Source organism: Diceros bicornis, chromosome 34, assembly GCF_020826845.1.
Source record: "Diceros bicornis minor isolate mBicDic1 chromosome 34, mDicBic1.mat.cur, whole genome shotgun sequence".
Classification (NCBI taxonomy): Eukaryota; Metazoa; Chordata; class Mammalia; order Perissodactyla; family Rhinocerotidae; genus Diceros; species Diceros bicornis.
Window position 1 is genome coordinate 37,068,422 of NC_080773.1, and position 15,984 is coordinate 37,084,405.

General features: G+C 43.9%; 1 protein-coding gene across 1 annotated transcript in view; it reads right to left on the minus strand.

The window, feature by feature from the left end:
- The window catches only part of LOC131397514 (zinc finger protein 256-like), a 119,694-nt gene that overhangs the window by 93,702 nt on the left and 10,008 nt on the right, over positions 1–15,984 (minus strand). The window lies entirely within an intron of this gene.

Sequence of the window (15,984 nt, forward strand, 5' to 3'; positions counted from 1 at the left end):
ACATTGGGGTAAGGCTTAGGATGAGTGCACTGCATGTGGGAAATCCTTTACCTTTGACTCCAGTCTAACACATCTCACTGTTCAAATGAGGTGAAGGCCTTAACAAACACAGTTACTACTGTGTTATGGACTGAATTATTACCCCCATCTCATTTTTGTGGAAGCCCTACCACCATTTCTCTGTATTAAGGAGGTAGTTAAGGTTAAATATAGTCTCATCTAACAGGACTGGTGGTTTTAGAAGAATAGGTAGAGGGGCCGGCCCCATGGCTTAGCAGTTAAGTGTGCTTGCTCCGCTGCTGGTGGCCCGGGTTTGGATCCTGGGCACGTACCGACTCACTGCTTCTCCGGCCATGCTGAGGCCGCGTCCCACATACAGCAACTAGAAGGCCATGCAGCTATGACATACAACTATCTACTGGGGCTTTGGGGGAAAAATAAATGAATAAATAAAATTAAAGAACAAAAAAGAAGAATAGGTAGAGACATCAGAGGCTCTCTCTACTCATGCACACACAGACTTTGAAAAATGTAGAAATGAAAAATTAAGGCATCAGTAAATAGTATTTAGTAAGAGTTCATTGTGAACAAAGAAACAGTTCCAGAACTTGAAGTCTTCAAATCCGAAACTGATATGAAGCTAAGAGGCATGACATTATAGGATGACATTATAGGATGGCTTATGAAGTGAAAATGAGGATGTTGTTTAACATTTACAATGATCGGTTATTACAATGAGGGTTTCCAAATGGCAGAGGATTGGTCATCTTCCATTTTGGGAAGATGACTTAAATATCTTTTATGATTATTGGAGGCATTTACAAGAAATAAGTTTTGATTATGTTCATGAAATAAGCTAGATTTAGTTTTACTTACATGATTTAAATGGTTTTGTCACCTCGGCAAATTTTCTAGCCTCAGCTACATTTTGTTTATTTTAACAACAGGAAAAACCATCTACAAGCCAAGAAGAAAGTTCTCACAAGAAACCATTAGTCTTGATGGGACCTTAATCTTGAAATTCTAGACACCAGGACTGTGAGAAAATAAGTTTCTGTAATTTAAGCCACATACTTTTGTTATGATACCCTGAGCTGACTTTGTTCTCATACCCTGAGCGGACTAATGCACATTATGGTAGCAGGAGTTGGGTGCTGCTGTAACAAATACCCTAAAATGTGGAAGTGACTTTGGAACTGGATAATTGGTAGAGCCTGGAAGAGTTCTGAGGTGCAGGCTAGATAAAGAAAAGATTGCCTTCAAGAGACTGTTGGTAGAAATATAAACATTAATGGTGATTGTACTGAGGTCTCAGATGGAAACTGAGGAGAAATGTGACTAGAAACTGGAGCAAAGGCAATCCTTGTTATAATCTGGTAGGAATGTGGCCAAATTGTGTTAGTGTTTGGGGAAAGTAGATGTGGTTTGTGATGCACTTGCATATTTAGCTGAGGATACTTCTAAGCACGATGTTGCAAGTGCAGCTTGGGTTTTCTTTACTGCTTATTGTAAAATGCGAGAGGTAGGAGATGAACTGAAGAAAGACTTTTTGCGTGTGTGTGTGTGTGGGGAAGGTTAGCCCTGAGCCAACATCCGATGCCAATCCTCCTCTTTTTGCTGAGGAAGATTGGACCTGGGCTAACATTTGTGCCCATCTTCCTCTACTTTATATGGGATGCGGCCACAGCATGGCTTGACAATTGGTGCATTGGTGCACGCCCGGGATCCAAACCTGTGAACCCTGGGCCGCTGAGGTGGAACGCAAGCACTTAACTGCTGCATCACCGGGCTGACCCTAAGAAAGACTTTTTAATCAAACAGGAACCAGAACTTGAAGATTTGGAAAGTTTTCCACCATCCATATTGCAAAAACATAAGAAAGCATGTTCTAGACAGAACACCAACGTGTGGCTGCAAAATTATTTGATAAAGAGATTATGGATGTGAATCACAACTTTAATCAACCATCTGAGGATAACCCAGGAATAGAGATAGAATTTTACCAGCTGAAACACTGCCTGCTGAGACTAAATGGGAAAGAAAAAAACAGGATGAGAAGAAGAAAGGCTGTTCGACTTGTGGAACTTCACGGGACCTGACAGGAAAGCTATCTGAATGCAAACATGTGTTATCCTTCAAGAAAAGGGAAGAATGACCCAAAATGCAAGAAGAGATCATCAGGGCTGCCACTCTCAGCACAGGCCAGGGGACAGGGCTGTTTCATCCTCAGTTTCAAAGGGTAGGGCCCACTCTTCAGATCCAGTGGACCAGGAAACCACTGTACAGGCCTCAGGGGTAAGGCTTCCATGCAGAGCTGAGGAAATGAGAGCGCCCTTGAAAAACCGAGGTGTCGTGGCTGCCATCTGGGTCTGTGGGAATATTGCTTCCACCCCAGTGGCCCCAGAGGACAGAACATCCAGCCAAAGAGAATTATTCTGGGGCCCTAGGATCTACTGGGGTTTCTCTTGCTATGTTTTGAACGTGCTTGGGACCTGTCACTCCTCTCTTTTTCTGATGTGCCCCTTTTGGACTGCAGATGTCAATTATATACCTGTCCCACTACTGTATTTCAGAAGCGCATAACTTGTCTGCTTTCACAAGTTTACACCTGGAGAGGACTTTTGCCTCAGGATGAGTCCTACCTTGAGTCTCACTCATATCTGATTTATATGTTCAGGTGAGACTTTGGACTTGGAATTGATGTTGGAATGGTTTATGATTCTTGGTGCTGTTGTGATTCAGTGAATGTGTTTTGCATGCAGCAGAATATGAATTTTGGGCAGCCAGAGAGCAGAATGTTATGGAGTGAATTGTGTGTGAGTCTCCCAAAATTCTTGTGTTGAAGCCCTAATCCCTAACAGGACTGTATTTGGAAATAGAGCCTTCAAGGAGGTATTAATGTAAATGAGATCATAAGGATAGGACACTAATCTGATAAGACTGATGCCCTTATAGGAAGAGAAAGAGACACCAGAGAGCTCTCCATCTCCATGTGCATGCACAGAGGATAGGCTATATGACGACACAGTGAGAAGGTGGCCATCTACAAGCCAGGAAGAGAGCCTCACCAGAAACCTACTCTGACATGTTGATCTTAGACTTCTAGCTTTCATAACTGTGAGAAAATAAATTTTTATTATGTAAGCCACCCAGTCTCTGGTATTCTGTTATGACAGTGTGGTATTGTGATAAGAAATATGTTTTTGGTCTTTCTCCTTGTTCCTTGTACACAGTTCCTAAAACCCTAGTAATTTCCTAAGTGATAAGAGCTATAAAGGTGAAAGGAGTGTCTTTTTTTGTGTGTGTGTGAGGAAGATCAGCCCTGAGCTAACATCCATGCCAATCGTCCTCATTTTGCTGAGGAAGACCGGCCCTGAGCTAACATCTATTGCCAATCCTCCTCCTTTTTTTTTCCCCCTTTTTCTCCCCAAAGCCCCAGTAGATAGTTGTATGTCATAGTTGCACATCCTTCTAGTTGCTGTATGTGGGACCCCGCCTCAGCATGGCCGGGATCTGGGATCCGAACCCGGGCCGCCAGTAGTGGAGCGCGAGCACTTAACCGCTAAGCCTCGGGGCAGGACCCGAAAGGAATGTCTTTGGTTATTCATAACTAGCCCTTTTAAACCATACCTGACTTTATGTTAATGAGATGACCTTTGGAAAACCATTAAAGATGGGGGTTGGTTACCAGGGGAACCAGTTACATGATTGGGGGGTTGGAACTTTTGTCCCAACCATGACCTCTGGGGAGGAGAAAGGCACTGGAGTTCAACTTAAATCACCAGTGGCCATTAATTTAATCAATCATGACTATGTAGTGAAGCCTTCATAAAAACCCAAAAGTCAGGGTTTGGAAAGTGTCCATGTTGGTGAACAAGTGGATTCAGTAGTCATAAATAACCTCAAGAACATACGTAACGGCAAACATGGTAAAATAATTAGGCAGTGACAAATGCTGAGAATCACCTTTGCTGTTTTAGCAGCTTTACTGAAGTCCAGTCAATTTTAATTATTCACGGTAGTTATATTCTCTGAAGCCACTCTTATTCACGGTAGTTATGTTCTCTACCTACAAGTTGAGCTTCCTGAGAGCCTCTGGTCACATTTTCATCAACTCATCAATTCATAACGTTTCATGTGAAGGATGTAAATTATGTTAAAAATTTAATATGTTAACACCTTAAGGGGCAGTTGGGGCGAGTCTTCTATGAATAGAGTCTATCGATCCCAACTGACTCTGTTCGCGGAAGACTCACCCTAAACTGTTCAGAGAAAATTGAGAACAAGGGAGTGCTACAGAGGGATACGTTTGGGAGGGTCGGGGTGGAGGGGGGCCAGATGGGGACATGTGTGTGCACCTTGATAGCTGTTTCGCGCCGTAGCAATTCGCGCCATAAAATGTAACTGTCTGAATGTTTTGAATTAACCAATCATGTAAAACCGCGCCAACCTTTTCCCGCTTTATGCTCCCAAATCCTATAAAAGAACTTGCCCCCTAAGGCTCGGAGTCGACCCCTCTGTCTCCTGCGAGGGACACGAGTCGACCCGGAGCTCCGCTCAATAAACCTCTTGCGTTTGCATCAAGTTCGGTCTTCTGTGTCTGTGGGCCTGCGTCATCCCGAGACCTGGTGAGTTGGGATTTCCCTCCCCTTCCCCTTGGGAATCCAACACATGCATTCTTCTGTTTAAAGACACCTTATTTGTTATGTATTGTTGATTTATTAACATTGAATTCATGGCCAACAGCACTGTAACTCATGCCTGAACAAAGCTCATCTAAACACACATATGGGGGCCGACCCCATGGCGTAGCGGTTAGTGTGCGCGCTCGGCTGCTGGCGGCCTGGGTTGGGATCCTGGGCACGCACCAACGCACCACTTGTCAGGCCATGCTGTGGCGGCATCCCACATAAAGTGGAAGAAGATTGGCCTGGATGTTAGCTCAGGGCCAGTCTTCCTCCGCAAAAACAGGAGGATTGGCATGGATGGTAGCTCAGGGCTGATCTTCCTCACAAAACAAAACAAAACAAAACAAAAACACACACATATGTTCTTTCTAAGGCACATCACAGCCTTGTACTTAGGAATACTAGACAGCACTAGGGGGCCATTTTAAACAGTGGAATCACCAAGAAAAAGCACAAATGTGGCATGAAATAGACCACAGAAAGGATACTTGTTTATAGCATTAGAGCTGAAAGCGGAAGGCAGAGTACGGCCTCATAGATCTTGTAGTTTCCTTGTGGGGAACATGCACATTGGGTGTCTCAAATTTTTCACAGCTCTGCACAAGTTCATGAGTGTATAATTGTTGTTAGCATAGATTTTGGGATTACAAATAAATTTTAGCCAGTAGGTGAATTTTCCAAAAGTAGGAATTTCCAAACAGAGAACTCATGAGAAAGGGAGGATCCACAGAATAATTTTCTTATAATAAGTTGTGTGTATTTAAAGTTTATAATTTGTGTTTTGATACATGCTTAAGTCCCTGAGACCAAGTTTCCTCCTGCCCTTTTCATCTATCCCTCTTTACGTCTAAAGTTATTGATACCAGGACACATTCTACCTTGTGTGATGGATATCTTCAAATATACATGGAAAGGACTGTGTTATGAAGTCCCATGAATGCTTTCTCAATTTTCCATCATTATTTGTTGTGTCATGGTAATACTTTCTTCATCAATTCTTAAGCACAGTGCTGGGCTGTTTTGCTGATAATCCTGACATCTTGTCTTTTAACATATAATCTCTTCAGAGGCATTTCCAAAGTCTAAGTGCTCTTTCATAACTCTATTGATGTATTCAAACAAAAATATATAAACCAAAATAATATATGTTATTAGTGCCCAATTTTCTCCATTGTCTCAAAAACATGTTTGTTCTTTAAAGGAGGTTCATTGCAATCAGGTACCAAAATATTTCCCTATGACTTATATCTCAGAAATCTCTTTTTACCTATAGGTACCACCACATTTCTCACTTCAATTCTCTTTTTTTTTTTAAAGACTTTTTTTTTTTTTGTGAGGAAGCTCAGCCCTGAGCTTACAACCATGCCAATCCTCCTCTTTTTTGCTGAGGAAGATTGGCCCTGGGCTAATATCCATGCCCAAATTCCTCTGCTTTATATAGGACGCCGCCACAGCATGGCTTAACAAGCGGTGCGTTGGTGTGTGCCGGGGATCCGAACCTGCGAACCCTGGACCGCCGAAGCAGAGTGCGTGCACTTAACTGCTGCGCCACCAGGCCAGTCCTCCTCGAATTTTAAATAAATCAAATCTTTATAACTTTTTTGTGATTTCTTTCCTACTGCATAACTATTTGGAGTTTTATTGTTATTTTGTGTATGACTAGCTTATTGTCTTTATTGCTGAATAATGTTCTATTGTATTAATAGAACATAAAGTGTTTATCCATTCATCTGTTACTTGACATTTGGTTTGTTTCCAATTTTTGGCTATTACAGATAAAATTTTCACAACCATTTATATCAACTCTTTATATGGAATTTTTTTTTAAGTTAATATCTAGGAGTATATTGCTGGGATCAGATGGTACATGAGTATTTCTGTTGTTTAAGAAACTGCAAACTGTGTCCTGAAGTAGTTCTTATGGAGTGAATCTGTTACTGAACCAGGCTCGTTTTGCCTGCCCAACAGTATGCCAATCACCTAGACGACGAGTTTGCAGCAGAGAAAGGCTTCATTCACAAGATAGCCAAGCAAGGAGACGGGAGAATAAGTCTCAAATTTGCCTCCTCAATAATGGGGATAAGGGATAGTCATGGGATAGAGGGACAGGGTGGTCTGAAGTGTGGGAATAGATGATTGGAGGTAAGGAGAAGTGAGGTAACTGATGATCTGCGCAACCACAGAAAAGCTTCATGGCTCTTCATAGGATGCATGTTCACAAAATGCAGGCCTTAGCATCATCTGAGGGTGGAGTTTTCAGCCCCCTGATGTCAAAGGGTCACCTATCAGGCACACCTATCAGGCATTCGCACAGGCCCAGTTGATGAGTCAGTGGTCTTGACCAACCTGAACTGGACAAGGAGTTGACTAAAAACAACTTAAGTACCCATTACCATGGTGACCCAAAAGTCAGAGATGTTATCTATAGGGTGGGCTTTAGTAATGCATTATCTTGAAAACAGACAACTGAGTATAGTTAAGCAAGTTGGCCCCTCATTTCAAATGCCTGGTTTCCCCAAAAATTCATATATTAAAACACTACAATCCCTAAGATGATAGCATTATGAAGTGGTCCCTTTGGAAAATAATAATCAGGATTGGATGAGCTTATGAGTGTGCAGCCCTCATAAATGGGATTAGTAACCTTCTAAGTGTCCCCAGAAACAGAGCTTGCTTCCTCCCTATTTTTCAGACATGTATATCCAACAATTGATATAAAGACATTAAATATCCACACAACAATTGAAAATAAAATACACTGTCTCCTTGCTCTTCACATCATGTACAGTGAAGCTCTTAGAATGGATGTTGTGAGGGTTCGTGTGTTTGCCCAACAAGGAGAATAATAATCCAGACAGGTTATAAGAGGAAACATAGAGGAGATACTAGGCAGCCCCAAGGCAAGCAGATGAGATGGGACAATGCCTCTGGGGTCCTTCAGTATATGTCCCTTCTACTTCTATGTCAGTATTGTTGACCTCAGAAAGTATAACAGTTTTTCTATATAACATTTCTTACTGAATTTTCTGATGTGATGTATTCTTTCATAAGAACATAATATTTATCTGGCAACAGTGGTTACTTATCAAATTTACATCTGCTGCCAGGACGGTGGCTGCAGTGATGCATTTGTACAAGTGAGGAAAGTGGGCATCTGAATCTGACATGAAGCTTTGGGACACAATGTGCTTATCTCCTTATCAGGAAGTGATTATCATTTCACCTGGAAGTGCGGGAGCAGTGTCTGCATGGGGAGTGGAGAGTTTCTCTGGAAAACAAGTCAGGAGTGAGCAAATTACAGAAAGTTATTCATGTCAGTTAACAGGGATATCCATTGAGAAGGACTCAACAGCTAGAGGAGAAAAGGATCCGTGAATCCTGAGAACAGACATGTCTCAATGGGTGGTAAACAGAAGACACCGAGTTCTAAGATGTGAGAAAATTAAGTTGAGCCCATGACTATGCTGGAAACTTGACTACCATGGAATTCTTGTTTCTTCGAAGTGTGAATCCTTTTCATTCATCACAACTCTGAGGAAAAACAAACTTGGAGGGAAAGGAACAGCAAGGTGAGAGTAGAAAGATGTGCAAGAATGTGGAAGGAAAGCTTCAACAAACATTGACTGAGTATCTCATCTGGCTCAGAGGCTCATCCAGATAGGTGTCATAGATCAGGGAACAAAGTAGTGTGTCCTCATACAGCCTTCATTCAAACTGAGAGGAGCAGCCAATAGTCAGAAAGACAACATCTAACAGTAAATTATAAGGTGACACGTGTGCAAATATAAAACAGAGCAGCACTGAAAATGACAAGAATGTGGAGTCAGGAGGATTTCAAAGGAAACGAAGGGGTCAGGGTTGTTCTCATTGTGGAGACGGTATTGAGGCACACAACTAGAGGGTGGGAGACAGTGACTTGTGAGGATATATGGGGAAGATGTTCCCTAGAGAAGAAACAGACAGTACAATGTCCCGAGGGCAAGAGCCTGCCTGGAGTTCCAGACCATTCATGTGGCCATGGTGCCTGTTCCAGGGTGGCTGGTACTGTTTTCAGGAGTGTTTTAATATACCATTCAGAACTCTTCTCAGTATGTTCACATTCCCTTAAGTGCATCCACATGCCTCTACACCAGACCTCCTTGTCAACTACCTTCTCGACTCTTCCTTCCTTACCAGGGCACATCACCAGCTGCTGCCCTGGGATCTATACATGTTGTCACCTCGGGACACTTATTCTTCCACACAAAATGGACACCAGCTCATGACTCCACCCTTTGGGAAAATGTGTCTCCTCCACTCTTTCCAGGACATCCTGAATATAGCTGGACACAGCCCCTACCCATTTCTACTTCACTCATAAACCAAAATGTCCCAGGCAGAACCCAAGCTCAGGCTTTCTTCTCCCCTCAGCTGGCTGTGCAGAACACCCAGGATACCCACTGCAGTGAGCTGTTACTACCATGCTGCGGTCTCACCTACCTACTCACACAGCCTACTTGTGTTCTCTGTACCTGATCTGTCTCGATCCTGGCTGTACATCTCTACCTTACAATGGAATACAGCAGTGCCCCTCTGACCTCATGACTTGCTTGATCCAAGAGAACTCTCCTCACAGTGGGTCACTCTGGAAGGATGGAGACTTCATGCCCCATATTCAAGTGTTCTGTTCTTATGTGGGCACAACAGGAGTTGTTTCACAATGATTTATAAACCTGTAAGGCAGATGGCATGGACTTCCTCCAGAGCCTCAGCAGCCTGCACTGTGATTCCCTGGATGGGACTTGCTAACACCCCACACTGCATGTTTCCCACCAGCAACACCATCCACACCAAGGAGTCTGCCGAATCATATGGCCCCAGTGGCAGGAGTGCTTGTGCCACAGCCAAGACCTGTGCCGACTTCTTCCTGCTCTAGGACCCCCAGAAGCTCCCCATATGCCATGAACACGGGTGGATGAGTAGGATTCCTGTTGTGGAAAAGTTGCCTCTTGAAGTCAAAGGAGCCTAGCAGTCACTGTGTTTCCTTCTATTGTTTATTTGCAAGGAAATTCAAAAAACACACATTAGAATGGCTAGTATTACAAAGACTACACAAAGTGTTAGTGAGGATCTTGAAAAATCAAATTCTTATACACTACTGGTGGGAACATAACATTGTATGACCACTTTGGAACCATTTGGCATTTTCTTAAAGACAAAAATGTTAACCTACCATCTGACCTAGGCATTACACTCTTAGATATTAACTCAAAAAGTAAAACATATTCTCTTTTTGTTTTGGTGTGGAAGGTTGGCCCTGAGCTAAGACCTGTTGCCACTCTTCCTCTTTTGCTTGAGGAATAGTGGTCCTGAGCTAACACCAATGCCCATCTTCCCCTACTTTGTATGTGGGACGCCACCAGAGCATGGCTTGATGAGTGACGCAGGTCCGTGTCCCAGATCCAAATCCACAAACCCCAGGCCACCTAAGTGGAGCACGTCAAACTTAACGACTGCACCACTGGGCCAGCCCCACATATTTTCATATAAAGCCTTGACAAAATGTCTGCGGTAGCTTTATCTCTAATAGCCCAAAACCAGAAACAACATAAATTTAAAGAAACAGATGAATGGATAAAACATTGTGTTCTATCCATACAATAGATTATTCAGCAATAAAAAGAATAAATTATACACACAAGGATAAAACTCAAAAAAATTATGTAGTAGGAAAGAAACCACAAAAAACGAATAAAGATTTGATTTGTTTAAAATTCTAGGAAAGGAAAATTAATCTATACTGAAATAAAGTAAACAAATGATTATCTAAGGAAGTAAAACCATGGAAGGCAGGGAGAGGGGGATTCCCTAGGGGCAGGGAGTAATGTTGGGAGACTTAGTTATCTTCATTATCTTGTTCATGATGATGGATTTACCAGTGTTTGTGTGCACACCTGTTTTTGTGGGGTAGGTGGGAAAAGAATGTGCTATACACACATACATATATATTTTTTACATATGTATTTGACGTGAATATTTCAAACTTTATGGATTAAAAGTGCACTATTTATTACATGTAAATTATACCTCACTAAAGTGCTGGACAATTGTTTCTACATAAAATTCTGTATTTCCCACTTCACTTGAAAACCCAGGAGATTTGAAATAGCTACATTTTTACCACCCTGTCTCTTCGTATCTTAGGAGGAGTAGCTCTGCCTCAGTGGGAAAAAAAATTGGTGAGTAATAAAGGCTATTTTCCCCTGAGCCACCAGTAACTGGAACTGGGTACACAAGACCTATCTATGAACTATGGAACCCCTCTCCTCTCAATTCCTGTTTTCTTGCCTGTGCAGCTACGCCCTCCAGGAATGGCTATGGGCATCTGCAGAATCTTTACACTGTACAGCCAGTGACCTGGGCCAGGAGGGACACAGTACTGGACTTACTGAGAGTTTCTGTACACCCTTATGGTGCACCTCTGCATTCTTGGGAATATTTGTGGAGGCCACCTCAGAAGGGGCACATCTTCCCTACTCAGCTGCAGTCTGCCTGACTCCCTATTCATCTCACCTGATTCTATGCCAACTGTGGTTCCCATACCATCCCCCACAGCCAGTAACACCCGCCCATCAGATTCCGGACTTCAGGGCACATGGATGCTGGGCAGGTCCCAGGGAACAGGTTTCCTCCATCACTGCTGGGGAAAATGGAATATATGCTGGAAAGAAGGGGCCCAATTCATGCTGCTCCCACCCGCACTGGATGTTATCACAGCAAGTGCCCCTCTCCAGAGTGGCCCCTGGGTCCTCACATAATGGAGGCATGTGGAGTTTACACTCACAAAGCTTGTCAGTCTTTCCAAGAGGCCTTGGGCAGCAAGGTGAATTAGACTCCAATTGGACTAAGTTGCTCTCTGCCATCCTGCCGCACCCCAAGGCACACAAAGTTAACAGCCCCAAATACGCGTGCAGCATTGGCTAACAGTGGAGTTCTCTTCTGTGTGTGTTATGGTTATTAATTTTTGTGTGTGTGTGAGGAATATTAGCCCTGAGCTAACATCCATTGCCAATCCTCCTCTTTTTGCTGAGGAAGATTGGTCCTGTGCTAACATCCATGCCCATCTTCCTCTGTTTTGTATGTGGGATGCTGCCACAGCATGGCTTGACAAGCAGCGCGCCAGTCTGCGCCCTGGATCTGAACCTGTGAACCCCGGGCTGCCAAAGCAGAGCACGCAAACTTAACCCCTACGCCACCGGGCCAGGCCTAAGGTTATTAATTTATTTTACTCCACACAGTAACTCTATGAGGGGGTACTCATACTATTATCCCTCGTGTAGAGATGAGAAAGCCAAGACTCAGGGATGGGTCCCACGACCCATTGCTAGTAAGTGTCAGCACCAGGAAGGAGTCGCACACTGGCTCTGGGTCCAGGTGCTCCAACACGCACTGCCACAGGATGCTTATCCCGAACGGTAAGTCCAGAACCAATACTTGTAGGGTGTTCCCACGACCCAGCTACTGTTTCAGGCATTTCACTTGCATTGTAAGTTTCTGAAATTTATTAAACTTATGGACTAACTTGTAGAAGCGACATGTATAAAATGTTGAGTTTCCTTATTCAGGAGTGTGTTATGTGTCTTCATTGATCCTCTGTAAAGAATGAGATGGCCCTTCCTGTAGGCCCTGAACTAGAAGATTCTATTTGGGGTTTTCCTTGCAACATCCTCATGTAGCAGGTGCAGGAAAGGCCTCATTTTTCAGATGAAGAAACTGAGGCTCAGGGAGGTTAACTACTCTGTGAGGGACATGGATATGCGGCTGATCCAAATCAGAGACCCAGGTTGGCCGTCTCTATCATCTTGCTGTTGAACCACAAAGCTACACAACCCTGTTCCAGAAGATGCCAAGTCCAGGCATGTCCACCATGATGATGGTGATAATGAGGATGAGAATGGTCATGATGAGGATGAGGGTGTCAACAACAGCAGTGATGGCAGCAGAGTTCATATCTTGATCCTGCACAGTCAGGGAGGAACAGACTCTATTTTGTGTCCTTTTCATATTTGAACTTGTTCACACTCACATAACACTGTGACATAGATACTGTATTATGCCATTTTCCTAAGGTAGAACTTGAGGCACACAGGGGTTCAGAAACCTGCCTGGGGCCACACAGCCTGTGAGTGCACAGCTGGGATTCTCACCAGGCAATCTAGCTCCACAGCCAGGCTCCCGATTGTGACACTAAGGGGGAAACAACTCACAGACACTGTGTGAGGCCAGCATTCAAGTAGGTGGACCATGGTGGGTAGGGTGGTCTGGAGTCTTTAATCCTCGGAGAAGGGGAATCTGTGTGAGGAGATGACTTAGTGATTCCCAGATTTGGACAGTTCATGAATGTCTAAAAAATGTTTTAAAACTAGAAAACTCAGAGATTTGGCCCATTAAGGACAATTTATGGACAACTACCATCTACTCTCACTCATGCTTCATAAAAGACAGGACTTTTGATGAGGAAAGAAAGCAGAGGACAGCACCTCATCATGAAGGCAGATCTTCTGCATTGAATAAGGTGTCTGAGGAACTCACAACAGTGGCTGAATTTTCCTTACTGTGCCGACAGGGATTTCATTAGAATTAAATGAGTAGAGACAAACACTGTCTGCAACAAGACTGACACCTGCTCTGTGCTCAAGGACCTTAGCTGTGACCATTCTTACTAATTTATTCTCGTTAAACTAAAACACATTCCATGTGTCTTAAGAGTGTACTCTAAAAAGCACACTTGTCTCTCTGCTAATTAGGAGAACCACTTTGACTTGCCACAAATGGAAGTTGACCATGAAAATACAACCATAGTCAAAATACTGCTCTGAATTCTAGGGAGCTCACGGGGCCTGCTCAGGGCTGCTCCCTCTGTTGAAAAACGGAAATTAGTAACAATCAAGGGGACATGACAGATGCAGCATGACTCCAAGACGTTCTCCTGACAACACTCAGAAGGAAACAGAAAGGAAGAAGGAGCAGCTTTCTCAGGAGGTCCATGCATGCCACCTGAGTGCCCTCTAAAATCACCTCCTGGACCAGTGCAGGAGCATGGCCTAGGCCTTAGGAAACAAGGGACGACAGTGCAGCCCTCAAGGACATTTTTACTGAGATTGTGTTGTTAGGAAGATACATGGGGAGCACCCGTGGCAAATGTCTTCCCAGGGGTGCTGCCTGACTCAGCCTGTCTTCTGAGAACAGCCCCTCACCCACGACCCTCCTACCTGGCTGTGGGGACACTTGGCCCAACCAGGCTGGGCCAGTCAGCTTCCCTCCTGTGGAATCTAGAATCAAGACCTCAGATAAACGCCCAAATGTGTGGGCATTGGGGTGTGGGTTAGTGTTTAGAAAGATGTTTCTACCCAGAGAGACCTGATTCAGACATAAGAGACTGGAAAAAAGGACATGGGTCTAGAACATGGTGAGACATAGGAGGAGGAAAGGGGAGCTCCATTGCTCTTCTAGACCAGTGAGGCCTGGATTGAGAGGGCAGAATCAAGGAGGCTGTGGATCCCCTGCATGGAGAGGGGAGCCCTTACCCAGTGAGACCAGGAGCCCACATTTCTCCAGCATCACCTGCAAATACAGAATGCCTGAGCTCTGTGCTGGGCTCAAAGGGGAGGAGGACTCAGCCTCTCGATGTAACATAATTGTGGCTGAGAGAAAAGCCTCCCATGGGTGAAGCCACTGGAGAGAACACAATCAGTGGTTTCCTTGAGAACTTGTGGGCAGATGGTAAGTGCTCTGGGACATGAAAGGAATGGAGGAAATAATCACGACAATAATTCCAACAATGAACACAGCAGCAGCAGCAGCAGCAGCTGAGCCTCCTTAATGCTCACCGTGTGTCTGCCCTGGGCTGAGAGTTTCACATGCCGTGGTAAAGGGATTAAATTTCCCAAACTCTGCCGGCCCCGTGGCTTAGCGGTTAAGTGCGCGCGCTCTGCTGCTGGCAGCCCGGGTTCGGATCCCAAGCGCACACCGACGCGCCGCTTCTCCAGCCATGCTGCGGCCGCGTCCCACATACAGCAACTAGGAGGATGTGCAACTATGACATACAACTATCTACTGGGGCTTTGGGGGAAAAACTAAATAAATAAAATTTAAAAATATTAAAAAAAAAAAATTTCCCAAACTCTGGAGCTAGACTCAGTGGTATGAACCTAGCCTCTCGAACCTGACACTTCTCCATTGTGTGAACCTGGGGAACTTACTTCACTTCTGTGATCCTGGATTTCCACAACAACACAATAATAGTTCACACTTCCTCATGTTGTTGTGAGAATTAAAAAGAAAATACTCAAAAAGCAAGTAAGAACTCAATGTGTTGTGTTACTTTTATTGATCCTCACAGAGGCCAAAGTAAATGCCATCATCACCTGCACAACACAGTGAACTGAGCCTCCGGGAGCTCTAGTGAGTCACTCAGACACTCCCTACTGGGGAACCCACACTGAGACCTCAGTACCCCACAGCCCCCTCCTACCTGCGGGGACAGAAGGGTGCCTTGCCCCGGATTGTCACCTCACAGAGGTGGAGATGAAAGTTGTAGCTGCTGCTCAGTGAATCGGCACCTTGGCTCTTCACCTCTTCCAAAGGCCCAGGTGCAGCGTCACCCTTAATCCTCATTTTATACAGAAGTAAACTGAGGCTTAGAAAAGGGTCATTGTCTGTAAGCTCCAGTGATGGATGGAGATCTGAGATTCAAACTCTTGCTACATGGGGTATCTGATCACTGCCTTCCTCTTTCCCTCCCCATGGGGCTTTGAACACCCAATCCATCCCAATGCCAACATCAGCTCCAACCCACCAATGATAGACCAAGAAAATGAGCAACTACTACAAGGCAAGGCTTTAGTTTATTATTGAACATCTGGACTTAAAAAACAGATGGGGAATATATTAACAGAGCAAATTAGTATTAAAAGAGTATGGTGTATGTGTCCATTACATTGTGCATTGCACAAAAAATTCTGAAGAAAATTAGGATATATTCTTCCAGTACTGAAAATAATTATTCTATTTAAAAAGGAAGTCGCTCATGTATTTGAGAATGAGTGAAATTCCAACACACATTGTTGTTGCTCCATTGTCCTATTTGTCAAAGAAAAGGAAAATAGCCGAAGTTCATAAAAGAATAAGCAAAAGATATCAGCAGACATTTTCTCAGAATCATACAGACAGCAAATATAGGTCTGAAAAACTGCTCATCAGGAATCCTTAGGAAAATGCAATTAAAACAACATGGAAATAGCATGACAAAGTTATT